General features: G+C 38.9%; 1 protein-coding gene across 2 annotated transcripts in view; it reads right to left on the reverse strand.

The window, feature by feature from the left end:
* Positions 1-20,146, reverse strand: part of PPP4R1 (protein phosphatase 4 regulatory subunit 1) — a 64,455-nt gene that overhangs the window by 44,186 nt on the left and 123 nt on the right. The gene's annotated exons all lie outside the window — the stretch shown is intronic.

A 20,146-nucleotide genomic window follows, 5' to 3' on the forward strand; every position in this document is an offset into this window, starting at 1 on the left:
CAAGATGGGAGATTTAAACCCAACCATGTCAATAATCACATTAAGTGCAAATGGTCTAAACAGCCCAATTAAAAGGTGGATTTTCAAGCTGTATTAAAAATAACACCTAAGATGAAATAATCACTTATTTAGTGCAGAAAAGTTTTATACAGGTTATTCTAATCTCCAATAGCAAAGTGCCTTAATTATGAACCAGAACTGTAAAAAACATTAAGACACTCTCATTTGGCCTCTGTTTTCTCACCTGTAATGTGAAAGTGTTGAACTATCACAACCTGGTAGGTACCTTATGCAGGCTCTAAAATTCTATAATTATGACCAAACTGTTTCATCAGTCTCACACTTGTTAATCTTAAAGATAAACATTAATAATACTGATCTGGTCCATAGAAAGCAAGGAGCAGTGGGGAAGACTCCGAGATCAGTGGTTGCCAAACCTAACTGTTTAAGACAAGCTTGGAGCACTTACCTCTAAAATGCAGATTTCCCAGATATCACATGCAGACACTGATTATTCGGGTTTGGAGTGAGGTCCGGGAGCATTCATTTTCAATAAATACCCACACTAATTCAAATGCAGATTGCATATGAACAACCATATTTGAAAAACACTCCTAGAGAGTAACAAAGTCATATTTCTGCTTCAACTTTTGTCTCCACTGTCTATCATGGTTGACAGCTACTTTGATACAATAGGTGTTTCAGTCTAGCAGAGACAGTGGGGACAAAGGTTCATTTCTATTCCCCGGTACTGCCTGTCATTATCTTTGGGATCATTCTGGCCTAAATCATCTGTTTTGAATTCAAGATTTCCTCATCAATTCTTGATTGGACTAATAAGACTCTGGATTTCATCTTTATGGAGGCCACAAGGATATTGCACACTTAAGTCTTACATAGTCATCCTGCAAACGCATGACACGGTTTACAAGGGGAAACACACACATACACTCATCATAATGTAAACTCTACAGCATATACCCTACCCTAAGTGATGGCACAGTCGATAATATCCTCAGATAAAACACACAGCATAGGAGTAAATTTAGCTATACTGCTACAAGGAGTAAATTTAGCTATACTGCTACTGTATAGTAAATTTAGCTATACTGCTATACGCAAAATTGTATATTAACTTTAAAAAGATATGATAAATTAAAGATGCAAATTACAATTTAGGAATAATCTCTAAAACATGCAAGAAAGGATAGCTACAGTACCAACAGAGGAATTAAATGGAATACTAAAAAATAGCTGTGCAGCATGATGAAATCTTGAAGTGGTCCTGCTCTATCCCACCTGCTGTATCCATGCTGTATACGCTTTCCAACCACTTAGTAACCTTATTATCAGGTCAATAATAGCCTAATACTACCTCACAATTCATCTCCCTTCATCTCATCATACAGGCATTGTATCATCTCACATTATCACAAGAAAAAGGGTGAGTAAAGTACAATAAGATGTTTCGAGAGAGCCCCCATGTTCACATAATTTTTATTATAGCATATTGTTATAACTTTTATTCTATTACTAGTTATTGTTGTTAATCTCTTACTGTGCCAATTCTTAGAAGATACAGGAGTTTGCCATGCAGGACAGAGGGCAGGAAGAGGGCATTCTAAGCAGAGAAATCCAAAGACAGGGAGTTGAGGAAAACCATGTTACGTTTAGAAAATTACAAGTAATTTAGTATAGGTGGGGCACAGGGTTCACACAGACTTGAGGCAGTAGGGGAATGGGAATAGCAAAAATCAACTTAGCCTTTTAATCTTTAAAGAGTAAACTACTACATTTTGCAAAATCCCCTTGGCTGGCTAGAGAAATCACATTATCACCCTGTAATCAGGACTGGCATTTGAGGTTTTGTAAGCGACAACTTAGTTAAATTCAACAGTTAACTCCTTTAAGCAACAGAGAATTCCTGGCAGTGTATATTCTTATTCAACTATGCTATAATAAATTTGATTTAAATTATGAAATATTAATTAAAACCATCATTTATTTTAAAAATTAAGAAGCAAAGGTGATGGCTTTTCTAAGCCAAACAAGCTGTTTTTACACAACATTCTTAGAGAACCCCAGGCCTCGTTTCACATCTTTCAATTATGCTACACTCTTAGTTGTCAAAAAGCAGAGGAGGGAAGGAGTATATAGAAGCCCTAGTCTCATCAATAGTAGTGCATTTAAATTCAACGGAGATAGTTCAAGTTCTACTTGCATCAATACTATATAGTAAGCCTCTTTTCTATTCCTCATTAAAAATGCTCAGATATACTACAAATTCATGCTAATTTCATGCTCACTCAATAAGAATTTTAAATCTACTACTCTTAAATTTTACAATTCTCTCAGATGTTCCAAATTCCTATTCTAAGTCCCAAGAATTACCCTCTAAACATCAACATCCATTCCTACCTTATTATCATATATGCATTTGATATGCTCTACAGTGCCAAGGTAAGGGGAGAAAAAAGTGCCAGCAACCAGGAGAACAAAAGCAAGAGAGAGAAGAGTTTTGAATGGTACACCTGACCATCATTCTACTCCATGACCATACATATACTTTAAAGCAGCGGTTCCCAAAATTTTGGCACCAGGGACCGGTGCTCCTATGAGAATCTAATGCCTTGATGATCTGAGGTGGAGCTGAGGTGGTGATGCTAGCTAGCACTGGGAAGTGGCTGCAAATACAGATGAAGCTTTGCTCCCTTGCCCACCACTCACCTCCTGCTGTGAGGCCCTGTTCCTAACAGGCCAGGACAGGTACTGGTGTTTGGCCTGGGGGCTGGGGACCCCTAATATATACCCAATGTTGCCTTGCTGTCTTTGGAATTTTCATGCATATGTGAATTCCCTATGCACATGTATTAAAATTTTGATTTTCTCCTGTTAATCTGTCTCTGTTAATTTGATTATTAGCTCACCTAGGAGAACTTGGAAGGTGGGAAGAAAAGTATTAAAATTTTTAGCTCTACACTTCTTTGAATTACCTGCAGTCTTGGGGGCCCTTGCTTTTACTCTGCCAGCAACTGCAGTGTTTGAATTATTTTTTCCTTTTTTCATTTTCTTCTACCTGTCCTCACCCCCAAAACAGATAAATTCCCCAAAGACAAAGACTATCTTCCCAATCTTTTTATTACCTAAAAAAAGAGTCTAATGCTTCTCCTGAAGAATGCATACTGATGTTAATAAAAAAGTAGTCCTTAGAGATACTTGAGGGGACAAGAGTCTAGTAACCATGTTTTATCCTCCCCTAAGACAGTCACAACCATTATCACACCAAACAGAACAGATTAATTTGTACGACCTAACTTTTCATTAAGCTTGATCAAAATACCTTCTATTCCACACACAGCCTCTAATGATATCTTCTAAAAAAGAAAAAAGCTGATAGTATGTCTTGCCCTACAATTTTTCCCTTGATACTGCTTAGGCTACAATAAACTTGCCATATTTTGTTTCCCAAATCTTTACACCTTAGAAAATGAAAGGTAATAAGATACACTATAGAGATTTAATCATTCTTACAAGAGCTACCCTAAGATTTGGGGTTTTTAAATAATTTTTAACAAATAAATAAACCAATAAGTAGGGAGGGAAGGCAAGCTCTTCTATAAAACAGAATGTCAGCCAGTAAATGTAATTGATTCAAGTAAGAACCATCAACACATTCTAACATTACTAGGTAAAAGTTTTTTTGGGAATGGGCTGATTCCCCAGTGTCAAATTATTTCCCTTACTAATTACAAAAGAAAAAATTGAATTTTTAAGTGGAGAAATCTAGACATCACTTAACCAAGCGGTTAAAATTACCACCACTAATAACGTGGTAACATCAGGTGCCTCTTGAGACGAGGCACTGAGAAAATCAGCCTTATATAATATTCCTATCCCTCCCCACCAAAGCATAACCTGAATCAAATCATGAGCAAAAAGATAAAACCATACTGACTCTTCAAAAGTATCAATATCATGAAAGGTAAAGGCTGAGAAATTGTTCCAAATTAAAGAGACATGACAACTAAATTCAATGCAGGAGCATGGATTGTCAAGATAGTTACTATAAAGAACGTCATCGAAAAATTAGTGAAATTTGAAAACACTACATGTTACATAATTCAATTGTATCAATGTTACCTTTTTTGCATTTGATTGCTGGTTGTGAGAATGACCTTGCTCTTAGGAAATACAGGCTAAAGTTCATGATCTCTACAACTTATTTGCAAAAGGTTCATCAAAGAAGTCAAGATCAAAAATGGAACAGAACAGAAAAGCAAGAAGGGTGAATTCACTCTCTGAGTTGAGACATCCATCTTATTCTGCCCTAGGACATCAGCGTTCCTGCTTCTCAGGCTTTTGGACTCATGTCTGAACTTACAACATCAGCCCCCATTCTCAGGCCTTTGGACTTGGATTTACTTACACAACCGACTTTCCTGGAAGATGACAGATCATGGAATTCTTGGCCTCTATAATCACTGGGGATTCAAGATGGCATAGATCAGGGATCCCCACTTCTGAGCCAGGAACCAATACTGGTCCGGGGCCTGTTAGGAACTGGGCTGCACAGCAGGAGGTGCACAGCAGGCGAGCGAGTGAAGCATCTGTATTTGCAGCTGCACCCCAGCATTAGCATCACCACCTCAGCTCCACCTCAGATCATCAGGCATTAGATTCTCATAGGAGCGCAAACGCTACTGTGAACTGTGTGTGTGAGGGACCTAGGCTGCACGCTACTTATGAGAATCTAATGCCTAGTGATCTGAGATGGAGCTGAGGCGGTGATGCCAGCACTGGGGAGTGGCTGCAAATACAGATTAACGTTAACAGAGAGGTTTGACTGCACAGAGACCATAATAAATCAATTGCTTGCAGACTCATATCAAAACTCTTTCAGTGAGTGGCAAGTGAAAAGTAAGCCGCACAAGTGAGTTGATGTACTTCAATTGTACAGCTGCATCTGGTGGCAAGCTTTAAGTCAGAATCCGACACTTACTTTAGTTCACACGTAGCCTGTTCATTACTTTATTAACCACTTCTGTCCGCTCCTCTTTCCTGCGCTGTGCACTTGTCTCAAAGTTTTGGTAAGCCCACAAGCTAACCCTAGCCAAAATAAGTAGAAAACAAACGTCACTGGAGAGCTTCTTTGGAAAGGGGCAAAGACCCAATGATGAGACAGCAGAAGACTCTTAAGACTGCCAACAAAAAGAAAGCAGCATTTAAAAGAAAATACCAAGAGTGCTACTTAAATTATGGGTTCATTGTAACAAGTGATTCACGTTCTCCAAGCTTGCTTTGTATAAAATGTGGCAACTGGCTATCCAATGAAGCCATGAAACCTTCAAAACTGCTTCCCCATATGGAGAAGCACCCTGCATTAAAAGACAAGTCTTTGGAGTTTTTCAAAAGAAAAAATTGTGAACAGGAAGAACAGAAGAAATTATTGTACGTCACCACTTCATCAAATGTGTCTGCACTGCGAACATCATCCTTAGTGGCTAACTGCATTGCTAAAGCTAAGAAGCCCTTCACTATTGGTGAAGAGTTGATCATGCCCACTGCTAAGGACATTTGTCATGAACTTTAAAGAGTGACTGCAGTTCGTAAGGTGGCACATGTTCCTCTTTTGGCCAGCAACAAAACTAGACAAATTGATGAAATAGCAGAGAATACTGAGGCACAATTGTTAGAGGATTAATGAGTCACCATGGTACACAATCCAGGTTGATGAGTCTACCGATGTTGACAACAAGGCAACAATGCTTGTTTCTGTGTGATCTATTTTTCAGAAGGATGTGCATGAGGATATGTCATGTGCACTTTTGTTGCCAACCAACACCACAGCTGCAGAACTATTCAAGTCTTTGAATGATTACAAATCAGGAAAACTGAATTGGTCATTTTGAGTCAGTATATGCATGGACAGAGTGGCTGCCGTGACTGGATGGCTTTCTGGTTTCACTAACTGGGTGGAAGAGGTCGCTTTGGAATGTAAGTCTACGTATTGTGTCATCCATAGAGAAGTGCTGACTAGCCGAAAAATGTCACCTGAACTTAACAACGTTTTGCAGGATGTGATTAAAATTATCAACCACAGTAAAGTATATGCCCTTAACTCACGTCTGTTCGTGCAGCTCTGTGAGGAGATGGACGCAGAGCACACACGTCTCTTACACACAGAAGTAGATGGCTTTCTAAAGGAAGATCACTGGCCAGAGTTTTTGAGTTATGAGAGCTGCTCCTGAGATTTCTTTTAGAAAAACAGTCACCGTTGGCAGTACATTTCGGTGATACAGAATGGCTCGCAAAACTCGCTTACTTGTGTGTCATATTCAACCTACTTAATCAACTCAATCTGCCACTTTAGGGGAGGATGACAACTGTGTTCAAGGTGGTAGATGAAGTGGCCTCATTCAAAGCCAGACTGGAATAATGGGGGCAATGAGTAAACACTGGTATTTTTGATGTTTCAAACATGCTTAGCAGAAATTTTGAAAGAGACTGAGCCAGGGCCTTCTTTCTCTCAGCTGGTGCATGATCACCTATTTCAGCTTTCAGAAGAGTTTGAGCATTTTTTCCCATCCACAAAAGACCCCTGAACTGGAGAGAAACGGATCCGTGACCCATTTGTGAATAAGTCAGGTGAATCGACTTTGTCCGTGCTAGACGGGGATCAAATGCTTGACATGGCAAATGACAGTGGACTTAAAAGCGTGTTTGAGACAACTTCGAATCTCTATACGTTCTGGATTAGAATCAAAGCAGAATATCCTGAGATTGCCACAAAAGCACTTAAAAGTCTGCTCCCATTCCCAACATCCTATCTCTGTGAAGCAGGGTTTTATGCAGTGACAGCCACCAAAATGAGATTACAGAGTAGACAGGACACAAGCAACATACTTCGGGTGTCACTGTCTTCCATCACCCCCAGATGGGACCATCTAGTTGCAGTGAAAACAAGCTCAGGGCTCTCACTGATTCTGCATTGTGGTGAGTTGTATAATTATTTCATTGTGTAGTACAATGTAATAATAGAAATAAAAAGTATAGTAAATTTAATGCACTTGAATCATCCCAAAATCATCCCCCCACCCCATCTGTGGAAAAACTGTCTTCCATGAAGCTGGTCCCTGGTGCCAAAAAAATTGGGGACCACAGGCGTAGAAGGTAGAGGCAGTGCACGCCCCCTCTAGCAACAACACAAAATTATAACAAAACTTCAGAGCAACCAGTACACAGATTCACCTGAGGTTTGGCTGAACAGAAGCCCTACAACCAGGTCACCTCAAATAACAGGTCACCTCAAAATGGTAGGAGGGGCAGAGATGCGAAATGACTCGTCCCACAACTGCGTGTGGCAATCAAGAATGGGGAGGGCTATCTTGACTGCGGAGCCACCTCCTCCACCTGAGGAGTGACGGGTCCCGGTCACATACTGGGCTCCCTAGCCCAGGGTTCCAGTGCTGGGAAGAGAAGTCCCTACAATCTCTGGCTGTGAAAACCAATGGACATTGTAGCTGAGTGAGACAGAGGGCTGAGGGAAGTGGAGACCTTCCTCTCAAAGGGCCCACGCCCGGCCTTACTCGGACGAACTCGCTCTGAGCTCCAGCGCTGGGGCAGCTGTTCCAGGGGCGCCAGGGACATACGGGGAGGTGCTCAGTCGTTGTGCTTCAGGGTAAGGGCTGGAGGGGCGGCTTGCTCCCAGACATAGGTTCCTTTGTAGAGCCCTCCCCACTCCTAGCCTGCAGACACAGGTGCCATCAACCTGGGGAACACTGGTCATTCTGTCCAGGGGATTCCCAGACTCAGCCTCTCTCAACCTGTGGGCCCATCCAAGCCACCTCCAGTGATTTACCCCTTACAATTGGCTGTCTTGACTCCTGCTGCGAACTTTCATAAAATCTCTCAATGGCTCACAAAACCCAGAGCAGCAGCATCTGGCCTCGGCGTGCCCTGCACCTCTTGCTGAGCAGCCCCAAGCCCTGCACCAGTGGCAGCCAGCCTCCGTTTCTGACTTGACCCCTCGAGGTGACTATAAGCCCAGAATGGGTGGCAGCCATATGTAGATGGCTTGGTGACTCTTACCAGGTGGCCCTGGAGGTGCACAGACTGCAGCTGAACTTGGCCTGCAGCTGGACCTCTCCTAGGTCTGTGCCAAGGGGCACCACAGCACACCTACTACTTAAAGTCACTCTGCTAATAAGACCAGGAGACTTAGGAGCCCTGCCTAGTACACAGAAACAGACACAGGGAGGCAGCCAAAATGGGGTGACAAAGAAGCATGTCCCACATCAAAGGACAAAACAAAGCTCCAGAAAAGAATTCACCAAAATGGAGACAAGCAATATATCAGATGCAGAGTTCAAAACATGGATTATAAGGATGCTCAAGGAACTTAGGGGAAGAGTAAATGAACTCAGTGAGAACTTTACCAGATAAAAAATACAAAAATGGAGATGGACAACATAATAGCCAGTCAGAAAAGAAAATACAATATCTGAGATGAAAAGTACATCAGAGGGAACAAACAGAGTGGATGAAATGGAGGATCAAATCAGTGACATGGAGAATGGGGCTGCAGAGGACACCCAATCAGAACAGTAACAAGAAAAAAAATCGCCCCCAAAATGAAGATAGTTTAAGAAGTCTCTGGGACGTCAAGCATAACGACATTCACATCATAGGGATATGAAAAGGAGAAGAGTGAGAGCAAGGAATTGAAAACCTATTTGAAGAAATTATGACAGAAAAGTTCCCTAACCTGGTAAGGAAAATAGTCACACAACCTCAGGGGAAATAGACATACAACCCCTGGAAGTTCAGAGTCCCAAACAAGATGAACCCAAAGAGGCACACACCAGGATACATCATAATTAAAAATACAAAAATGACAAAGGTTAAATACAAAGAGAGAATCTTAAAAGCACCAAGAGGAAAGCATTTCATTACCTACAATGGAGTTCTCATAAGACCAGCAGTTGATTTCTCAAAAGAAACTATGCAAGACAGAAGGGCTTGGCACAAAATATTCAAAGTGATTAAAACCCAGGACCTACGATCAAGATTGCACTACTCAGCGTAGCTACCATTCAGAGTCAAAGGACAGATAAAGAGCTTCCCAGACAAGAAAAAGCTAAACAAGTTCATTACCCCCAAGCCAGCATTACAGGAAATGTTGGAGACTTCTTCAAGATGAAGAAAAAAACATGTATCAAAAGTCTAAATAAAGAATAGCAATAACTACATATCTATCAACAAGTTCTTCAAATAAAAAAGAATTAAGTGCTCCAATCAAAAGACAGAGTGGCTGAATGGATAAGAAAACAAGACCCTTACATACGCTGCCTGTAAGAGACTCACTTCAGATTAAAAGACACACACAGACTAAAAAAAGTGGATGGAAAAAGATATGGCATGATGGACCTAGAAGGTAGTGTGTTGAGTGGAGTAAGTCAGAGGATGACAAATGCCACACGATTGCACATATACGTGGAAACTAAAGAACAAAATAAACAAAACAAACAAACTCATAGAGAGAACATTTTGAGGATTACCAGATGGGAAGCGGGTTGGGGAGGTTGGTGAAAAAAGGGGAAGAGATTAAGAAGTATAAATGGGTAGTTACAAAACAGTCATGGAGACAGAAAGTATAGGATAAGGAAAATAGCCAATAATATTGTAATAACTATGTACAGTGTCAGAGGGGCAATAAATTTATTGGGGTGACCACTTTGTGAGTTATATAGATGTCTAACAACTCTGTTGTACACCTGAAACTAATATAGTATTATATGCCAACTATAAATGAAAAATAGTTATTAAAAAATAATGTATACATTGTATATGTATATATTAAAAATTATATAGAGAAAAATAGAGCAAACTGGCAAAATGCTAACAATGGCTGAATGTAGGTGAGTTTTGGGAATTAACTATAATACCTGTGCAACTCTGTGTAGGTCTGAAAGTTTTTCAAGTAACAAGTTTAATTTTAAAATAAATTATTTTATTATTTCACTGCAAGTTAAGTTTATGGCCTTATTTAGCTTGGCCAGAAAAATCAAGATTCATCTCAGCAAGTATGTAGTGAAAGTCTACCATGTGCTAGGCACGCCACTATGGATAAAGAACAAAGATGTTATACATCTTGGACTTACAGTATAGTGCTGGGTCAGCAAATTATGGCCAGCAGGTCAAACTGGCCCATGTCTGTTTTTGTAAATAAAATTTTATTGGAAAACATCTACGTTCATTTATGTCTATGGCTGCTTTCACCCTACAATGGCAAATCTGAGTAGTTACAACAGAGATATTTTAGGTGTGGTTACAACCCACAAAATCTAAAATATTTACTATCTGGCCCTTTACAGAGATTTTCCAACCCCTGGTCTAGTGATAAAAAAAAAAAAAAAAAAAAAAAGATAGAAAAAGATAAATAACAAATTTCAAGAACTTTATGGTGTCAAGCAATGTATATATCAAATTTCAATTTGTACTCTGTGATAACAGAATTTTATCAGAAATCTTTCCTTCAAATATAAATACTAAAAGTTTACTAAATCTTTAGAAACAATCTTTATTAAGTATAAAATTGTTTTATAGCATGTTTAGTCTCATAACTGAGTTTAAGCAAGAATAATTTGCTAAAATTCATTCTACGAATATTTCAGAAAACATTTCCCTAAAGAACACAGGTAAATAAATAAGACAGTGGTGTTTATTTGCTTTCAAATTAGTTACCAAGATCATGCTTTCTAAACAGTATTTGACAGCCAGAGAAATATGTAGCATATCAAAGCACTTGCAGGTGTGGATCTTCTATACATCATAGATGTGTTTTTTTGTTCCTTTCAGCAAGTAAACATTCTCCTTAGTCTAGTAATCCTTTTTTCTATAAGTATTCCAAATATAAAATTTGAGCTAATCCAAGTCCGAATTACTAACCACCACTAATAAATGAAGTCTTGAATTTATTTGAAATCTTGAAGTTATTTCTACAAAAAAACTAAGTTGACAGATCTAAATGTACAAATAATTTATATCAAATCTGCCTTTGATAATAAATCCAAAGCAGTATATGTTTAAATATAAAAGCAGCAGTAAGATTTTGGAATGTCCACTTCAGGTCATTCCTAGTGACAGGATCAAGACACATCAGATTACACTATTTTTTTTTAATAAAACTTTTTATTTTTCAATTATAGTTGGGATACAATATAATATTAATTTCAGGTGGTAAGAGATCTATAAAACAAAGTGCTTACCCCAATAAATCTAGTATCCCTCTGCTCTCACACATATTTATTACAATATTGTCGGCTATATTCCTTATGCTATACTTTCTATTTCTGTGACTATTTTGTAACTACTCATTTGTATTTCTTAATCCCTTCCCCCTTTTTCACCGACCTCTCAATCCCCCTATTTGGTGACCCTCAAAATGTTCTCTGCATCTATGAGTTTGTTCTTTAGATTCCATATGTAAGTGAAATCATATGGCATTTGTTCTTTACTTGACCTACTCCACTCAGCACGATACCTTCTCGGTCCATCATGCAGTCTCTTTTTCCATCCCCTTACTTTTAGTCTGTGCGTGCCTTTTAATCTGAAGTGATTATCTTTTAGGAAGCATATGTAAGAGTCTTGTTTTCTTATCCACCATTCGGCTACCCTATCTTTTGATTGGAGCACTTAATTCTTTTGCATTTGAAGAACTTGTTGATAGATATGTAGTTATTGCCATTCTTTATTTAGACTTTTGATACTTTTTTTCTTCATCTTGAAGAAGTCTCTCCAACATTTCCTGTAATGCTGGCTTGGTGGTGATGAACTTGTTTAGCTTTTTGTCTGGGAAGCTCTTTATCTGTCCTTTGACTCTGAATGATAGCTTTGCTGGGGTTTTCATCATTTTGAATATTTTGTGCCAAGCCCTTCTGTCTTGCAAAATTTCTTTTGAGAAATCAGATGCCGGTCTTATGGAAGCTTCCTTGTAGGTAACTAAATACTTTTCTCTTGCTGCTTTTAAGATTCTTTGTATTTAACCTTTGGCATTTCAGTTATTATGTGTCCTGGTGTGTGCCTCTGTGGGTTCATCTTGTTTGAGACTCTCTAAGCATTTGAGGTCGTATGACTATTTCCTTTACCAGGTTAAAGAAGTTTTCTGAAAACCTATTTCTCCAAACCTATTTCCTTGCTCTCTCTCTTCTCCTCCTGGTACCCCTATGATGAGAGTGATGTTACACTTGATGTCCAATAGTCTCCTTAAATTATCTTCATTTTTTTTGGAATTTCTTGATACTGTTTTGATTGGGTGTCCTCTGCTACCTCATCCTCTATATCAGTGATTTGATTCTCCTCTTCATCCACTCTGTTGATTCCTTCTAATGCAGCCATCCCCAACCTTTCTGGCACCAGGGACCAGTGCTCCTATGAGAATCTAATGCCTGATGATCAGAGGTGGAGCTGAGGTGGTGATGCTAGTGCTGGGAAGCGGATGCAAATACAGATAGATGAAGCTTCATTTGCTTACCCACTGCTTACCTCCTGCTGTGTGGCCCAGTTCCCAACAGGCCACGAACCAGTACCAGTCTGTGTCCCAGAGGTTAGGGACCCCTGCTCTAATGTGCTCATCTCAGATATTATATTCTTTATTTCTGACTGGTTCCCTATTATAATTTCCATCTCAGTTTTTATGTTTTTTATCTCTTTGTTAAAGTTCTCTCTGAGTTCATCTACTCTTCCCCTAAGTTCACTGAGCATCCTTATAACCAGCGTTTTGAACTCTGCATCTGGTATATTGCTTAACTCCACTTTGTTTAGATCTTTTTCTGGAGCTCTGTTCTGTTCTTTCATGTGGGACATGCTTCCTCGTCTCCCCATTGTGGCTGTCTCCTTGTGTTTGTTTCTACATACCATGTAAAGCTCCTAAGTCTCTCGGTCTTAGTAGCGTGGCTTTGTGGGGCCTGGTGGCACAGTTGTGAGAGGGGTTCAGCTGCAGGTCAAGTTTAGCTCCAGCCTGTGCCCTTACAGGGCCACCTGGTAAAAGTCAGCAAGCAATCCACAGATGGCTGCCACCAGTGTTGTGCTTACAGTTCCCTCAAGAGGCCACACCAGAAACCAAGGCAAGCTGGGCTAGTGTGAGGCTTGAAGCTGCTCAGCGAGGGGCACGGGGCACAGGACATACCAAGGGCACCACTGGATTTTGCTTGGGTAGGGCCATAAGTTCAGAGGGATGGAGATTCAGGGAATCTTCTGGGAGGAGCAACTTCTATTATCCAGTTTGATGACCTCTCATCTATGGCAGCGCCTGTGCTGCACGCTGGGAGTGGGGAGAGCTTAACCAAGGACCAGTGCATACCGCCAGCACTTCTGCCTTGGAGAAAGAGCCCCTCTAGTCCTTGCCCCAAAGCCCTACAACTCAGTGTCCCCTCGTCATGTCCCTGGTGCTCCATTCCCCCAGCAGCCATCCCAGTGCTGGAGCTCAGGACAAGCGAGTCCATCACTGTGAAAGTACGGTCAGGGTCGCAGCCTCTTTAAGAGGAACATCTGAACCTGCAATAGCCTCTGTCTCACTCAGCCCACATGGGACCAGGGAGCCTCGTGTCTCTACCCCCCTCCTACCGTTCCAAAGTGATTTCTTAATTTTCTTCCTAGTGGTAGGGCTTCTGATCCCATCCAGACCCCAGGTGACTCTGTTTGCTGTTTGCTCTGTGGTTTCATCACAATTTTGGTACAAAGCCTCTACCCTCTACGCCATCTTGACTAGAACAGTTCTTATCCACTTTTACTCCTAGCTCTTGATTTTAGTAACTGTGGGATCACTGATTCACCCACCAGAGGCATAGCACAACTCAAATTTTAAGTTTATGTGATCCTCTAGATGATACAGCAAACCAATTTAAAATATAAAATTCAACTTTTGTTAACCAATATTCCTTTGTTATCATTAAGGCTGACCTAAAAGGGTGAAATGTGCTTTAGCAAGATAAAAATAATAAAGATGTTGCTTCTCTTAATCTGGTGATCAATATGATTAACATGAAAGTGGTTTTAGTAATTATACAAATCTGCTTATCATAGTAGAACCAACAAAGCAAATGTTTAAGAATTTAATCATTTAAACTTTCATAATTACCATACCTAACCATAACCTTAGATGTCCTGTTCATGGACTGGAACATCATATTTCAAATATACCCCTTGTGAAATATTTATAGTTAAAATAAAATGACACCTGGTATGTCTTTAAAGTACTCTGGCCTCTGGCTAAGCCCCCTGGCTCCCCAACAAGTTCAGGTGTTAGAAGGAGATAAAAGAAGGTGAAGCTAAGTGGTGGGTATATAGTGGCTCATTAGCTTTTAGGTATATCTGAAATTCTCACTAAAAAAACAAACAATATTTACTTAAAAAAATGTAATTCATCATAATAAAAGACTGAAAAAAATAATAGATACAGAAAAAGTGTTTGACAAAATACGACATCTGTTCCTAATTTCAAAAAAGCTCTCAGTAAATTCAGAAAACTTTCTCAATCTGATAAAGGGCATCCATGAAAAATAAGTTGAACATCAAAATTCAAAACTTCTGCTCTTCAAAATACATTAAGACAATGAAAAGACAAGTCACAGACAAAATAATATTTGCAAATCACATATCTGAGAAAAGATTTGTATCTGGAATCTACGAAGAACTCTCAAAATAAGAGGAAAACAAATAACTCAATAAAAAATGGGCAAAAGATCTGGACACTTAACCAAAGAAGATATATAGATGGTAAATGAACACATGAAAAGATGAGTATTAGTCATTAAGGAAATGCAAATTCAAACTACAGAGAAAAAACCACTACACACTTAATAGAATGGCTGAAATGAAGACTGCCCATACCAAATATTGGCAAGGGTATGGAGCACCCGAACTCTTACACACTGCTGGTGGTGTGTAAAATGGTACAACTATTTTGGAAAACACTTTGGCAGTTTCTTAAAAGGATAAACAGCCATTTCATTCCGAGGTAAATACCTGAGAAAAACAAAGTATACACCTGCATCAAAACCTATACATGAATGCTCATAGCAGATTTGTAATAGTCAGAAATTGGAAATGATACAAAAGGCCATGAAACAATTTAAAGACAATAGCTGAGAAAAGCAACCTGCTCAATAATATACAGTGAATAAATGTCAATGATCAGAATTTGAAACCAGGTCTAAAGATTTACAAAGCCCAATGCTCCTTCCCCTAACTCAAACCTATATAGGGATATATTTCAGAATTATAGTATAAATGCTCAAATACCAACCAAATTGATATCCATTAGACCAAAAAACAAGTCTGTTCTAAGTCTAGGGAGATAAGGAGCAAAGAAGACTTAGGAGAGTGAAAGGATGGATTTGGAGAAGGAGAAACTTAGGTGATCTGCCAGCTGAAAGTTCTGTACAAAAGTACCTTCTAAGAAGTTATAGGGAATGCAGGCCTCTAAACCTCCTTAGTCAAAATTCCATAGGTATGCCACCTCACTCTTCTTCCCAAAACATTAAATTAGTTTTATTTTCAGATCCAAGCTAAAAGCAAAACAACACCCTAGTTTAAGTTTAGGGACTGCCCACTTCATCATGTAATGACGGCAAAAATCGTTTGCCATCAAGAGAAAAAAATCCAAAATTCCAAAATATAAAACAAATGTAGGAGTAGTAAAAATAATTTAATAAATTAATATAAATGTTTTGATGAAAAGAGGAACTGAGATAAAAGGACCAGAAACAATAAAATAAACCAGTGATCAAATAAATGTGGCAGACTAATGAACTAAATGTGGCGAGGGTATTGATCTTTCACAGGCAGAAAGAATAAAAAAAACCTATGCACTTTAGGTGGGTTTTGAATTCTGTTGTTCGTGCACCTACATACCCAGGTAGCCAACATGTATAATTACACTGGGTTCTTTACACAACCCCATCTTTCTTTTTTAACCCATTTCCCATTTACCCTGAGAATACTTGCTGGCAGTGCTTGCAGCTGCAGCCTTTACCCCAACATAACTTGTGGATTAAAGTCCTAACCTTATCCTCAAAGTTTGCCATAAAATATCTCACTTTTATTATTATTTTCGCATCACTCTACTATATCAATAGTTTTTGGAAACAAATGACATCATTCTATTTATAGGATTCTGCTTTTAGTAGTGGTATTTCCATTTACAAAATATAGTAATTCTTGATCGCTGAAAATGTCAAATAGCGTTCCTATACATGACATTAACACCATTTTTGAACAGTTGTTAGCCGAAGATTCATTTGATGAATCTTATTTATATATACATTTCTGGAACATTAGGATTAGAGATGAGTTCTGTTTAGAAAAAATACAAGAATAGTTTTTATATATTTTCACAATGAAAACTAGTCAGATTTGCTTCAGCCTCAAAGACCATGTTTACATAAAATTAACACTGACAGCGAGCTGAACTTTTTTTCTAAACAGGAAATGGGTTAAAAAAATTCAATATGGGGAATTGTCACCCAAGGTATCATTAACTGATTCTATATACGTGTGAGTACCGCTAAAACCATTTTTAAGTACTCTGTTCTAGGATATCAATTATATTCTCTCTAAATAAAGATTTCTCCTGTCCAGCCTTGTTGGTAGCAACTAAAACATGCTACCAAGTCTCATGACTCACTCTTCCAAATCCCTACGTCACATCACTTCTAAATATCATGACTTTCAAGGGCACCTTCCTAGGGTTTTTGATTGATTCCCTGGCTGGTACTGGACACAGCCCCAATTTTTTAATTCTCACTTCCCCAGGTGGCAAGGACTTAAGGAAGCTTATCAAAACTAGTTTTTAAAAGCAGCTGGAGGGCTCAGAGACTCTAAACCTCCTTAGTCAAAATTCCATAGGTATGAGAGCTCAGAGACTTTTCTGTTGTCTAGGCAGTTACACCTAAGTAGCTCTGGATCATTACTTCACTCTATTTCACCACTGCCCTCAACCCCCAAAAACAATTTAGTGTAAAAGGATCTCAAAACTTAAATATAAAAAATGCTGCGGTGTGGCATATTCCATACTATAGCTCCAAAAGCTTAACATAAAAGTTAACATATTTATAAGCTGTATTACCCAAGCTCCATTCTAATTATCTCTAAGTTAAATTAAACCATATGCAGCATTTTGCATTGCCTCCTATTATTTAAGGAACAGAAAGATTTTACCCAACCCTAAAGTCACTCTGCTCAGATACCTATTCAAACAGTCACTGGCTTGCTTTCACTTTGAAATTCAAAGTGTTTCATGACACAGGATTGAAAGTATCACTTTTAAACTAAAACAAACTTACACTTTCCCACTGCATTATTTTCTTAAGCTTAATTTTAACAGTACCTAATAGTCATTTTATTTTACTTACCTTTATGACTTTTTGATATGTACATACAATGTGTGGCGGTTCCATCGTGTAATGGTTAGCACTCTGGATTCTGACATGTACATACAATGCACCATTTTTTACATACCAGGATTTTGTTTCTTTTTCTCCCAGGGTATCTGTGAAGTCAGTCCTTCACCAACACTTTCCCCTATTCTACCTACTTTTCTACTGACTCTATACATGAACTTAGGAGCTGAAAACAAATAAAAGCAAAAGACCTGACTGAGACTCTTATCGAGGTATGGCAATGCGCCCCCTTTCAAGATCTAGACTCTACCAAAGGTCCTCCCCTCTTCTGCCTTAGTCTAGATTCTGCTTTTAGGAAAGGCAACCAAGATTCTAGAGCCTGGCTAGAAAGTAATTTCTTCCCATCTCCCGGGCCCACTTAGAATTTGTATGCCACTTTCTCTGCTACTTGTGAACTGCTTTAGAAAATCTCAGATCCATCTTTCTCCTTTGTCCAAAATGTCATCTACGGATACCTCATTTTGCCAAACTGTCTTCGGAATTTTCATGCGTATGTGAATTACTTGTGCGTACATAATAAAATTTTATTTTCTATTATTAACTTAATGTATGTCCTTTGACTTATTTGACCAGCCAGAATAACTAAAAGGGTAAGGAGAAAGTTTCCCTGGCCATGACAGTATCACATATAAAAACTAACAACTGAAAAAAATAAGCAATTATTCTAACGAAGTCTTCAACAAAATTATAAATATGCAAAAAACTACTTGTGCCTTTGAAAGTCTGTTTTATCCTAAAACACAATAAGAAGAGAACCTTTAAAAAGTTAACTGCAAGCATTAGCAGCATCTGTTAACTATATTAATTCTGTAGTGCAATGTTCAACATCAGTTTCTCCTGCTCTGCTCTTCCTTTTAAGCTTCCTGTATACTTTACTCATAAAAACATTTAATAGTCACTATTTATCAGGTACTGTTGTGCTTTTTATGCATTAATTTATGAAAGGCTCTGAATAACTCTATAAGGAATGTAATATTATTATGCCTATTTACAAATAAAACAGGCATAGACAGGCTGAGTGAGTTACAAGAGCCTGTTCAAAGTGACGATGCAAAGATTAGAACAAAGCAGTCTGGCTCTAGAGTCTCGTCTATTAACTAATGTGCTGTATTGCCTCTGATGCCTTCATTATCACACATTAAAACTGCTTATTATTAACCACTAGAGGGCATAAATTGTGACCATCCTTTGCACAGCAAATCATCAGTCTTAAAGGCTGATGAACTGAATCATTGCTAAGTTCTTCACAGGTATGCCACCTTCCCCTCTAGACTATGCTCCTTAAACCATGTGACAGGGCAGCTCATCCTTTAAGAGTGCATGGCACCTAAGTGAAAATAAATGAATATGCATAAGTTCTTGCTCCAGACATTCCTAAACATCTGCTGAATAAATACATGCATCTTCTATTTACAAAGTCTTGAACCAAAATGCAAGAATGAGAAGCCCCTGATTTGCGATAACAACCAGAGCCACCTCTCTAATCCTAACTTTGCAAGGTATCAGTAGCTGCCTTAAAAAATCATCTTAACTTACTAGTAGGTTGATAAATGGCCTAAGGTAAAACGTTTAATTAAATGTAAAAGCTGTCCTTCACGGTATGTGACTGTTCCCTTTTGCTCTAAAAAACAAAAACAAACCAAGACTTAGCAAAAGTTAAGCGTGCAAATGGTTCGTTTACTTTTAAGATAATCATTTCATAGACTCCTTCTAAATAATAAATTCTCCTTTACTCTAAACACGAGGAATTTAAAAATTAAGTGTAATTTGTGCAAGGGAAACCATATTAGACATCGCTAAGGATTAATTACACAGTATTTTAAAAGAGCAATGTCAATCTGCAGCCATCTCTAAATCACTTATACAGATAGCGGCCACAGTAAATCTCGGCATCAGGCAGGCTTTCCTCTAAATACACCACAAATTCTATCGTGGTTATCATTTCTACTCAGAACAATTTACAAATTACCTCCTGGTGGTAGAAAAAAGCACATATGAAATCAACAATTCTTTTCTGACACTATTCTGGAAGCAATGTAATGTCAACGTTTATTGTTTAAAGAAAAAAAAAAACCAAAAGAATCAACTCTTTTAAACTTCAGTATCTCAAAGTAAAGCTGAAATTTTAATATTTAAAGAGATATGAGTAACCCGTAATACACAAACCAAATGGATATAGAGCAATGTAAAAACCGCTAAGAGCTTAAAGTGAATGAAATTACAAGTAATCTCCAAACAATCAGAAACGGGGCAACTGAACCAAGGAGGATAACAGGGACCAGGCTGCCCTACAGCTGGCCGCTGTGCAAAACTTGCGAGCAACTCAGAAAATACACCTTCCTTCCTTATAGTCTCTTCCTTCCTCAGGAGAGTTGAGGGAAGGGGGGCGGCCCCCGGAAGGCACTCAAAGAGGAAAAACACACCCCAAATTCCCATTTCAAATTTCTGCCTACTAGTTTCTTCTTCCAAAACAGACGCCGGGGCAGTTCCCGAGCCCACAAGAGATTTGAGTGTGATAAGAGGAATGGGCGATAGGGCCGAACCCGAGCTGCAGCATAACACAGGGCATCTCTCTCCACCAACGGAACGGGGGTCACACCGTTTCCTTCAGGAAGAGCAATTTTCTCTCAAATTCGCGACATCGGCCGGCCCAGGGCCACGCCTCGCCGAGCCCGTCTCCCCGTCCG

This window comes from Pteropus alecto, unplaced genomic scaffold, assembly GCF_000325575.1.
Source record: "Pteropus alecto unplaced genomic scaffold, ASM32557v1 scaffold146, whole genome shotgun sequence".
Taxonomy (NCBI): Eukaryota; Metazoa; Chordata; class Mammalia; order Chiroptera; family Pteropodidae; genus Pteropus; species Pteropus alecto.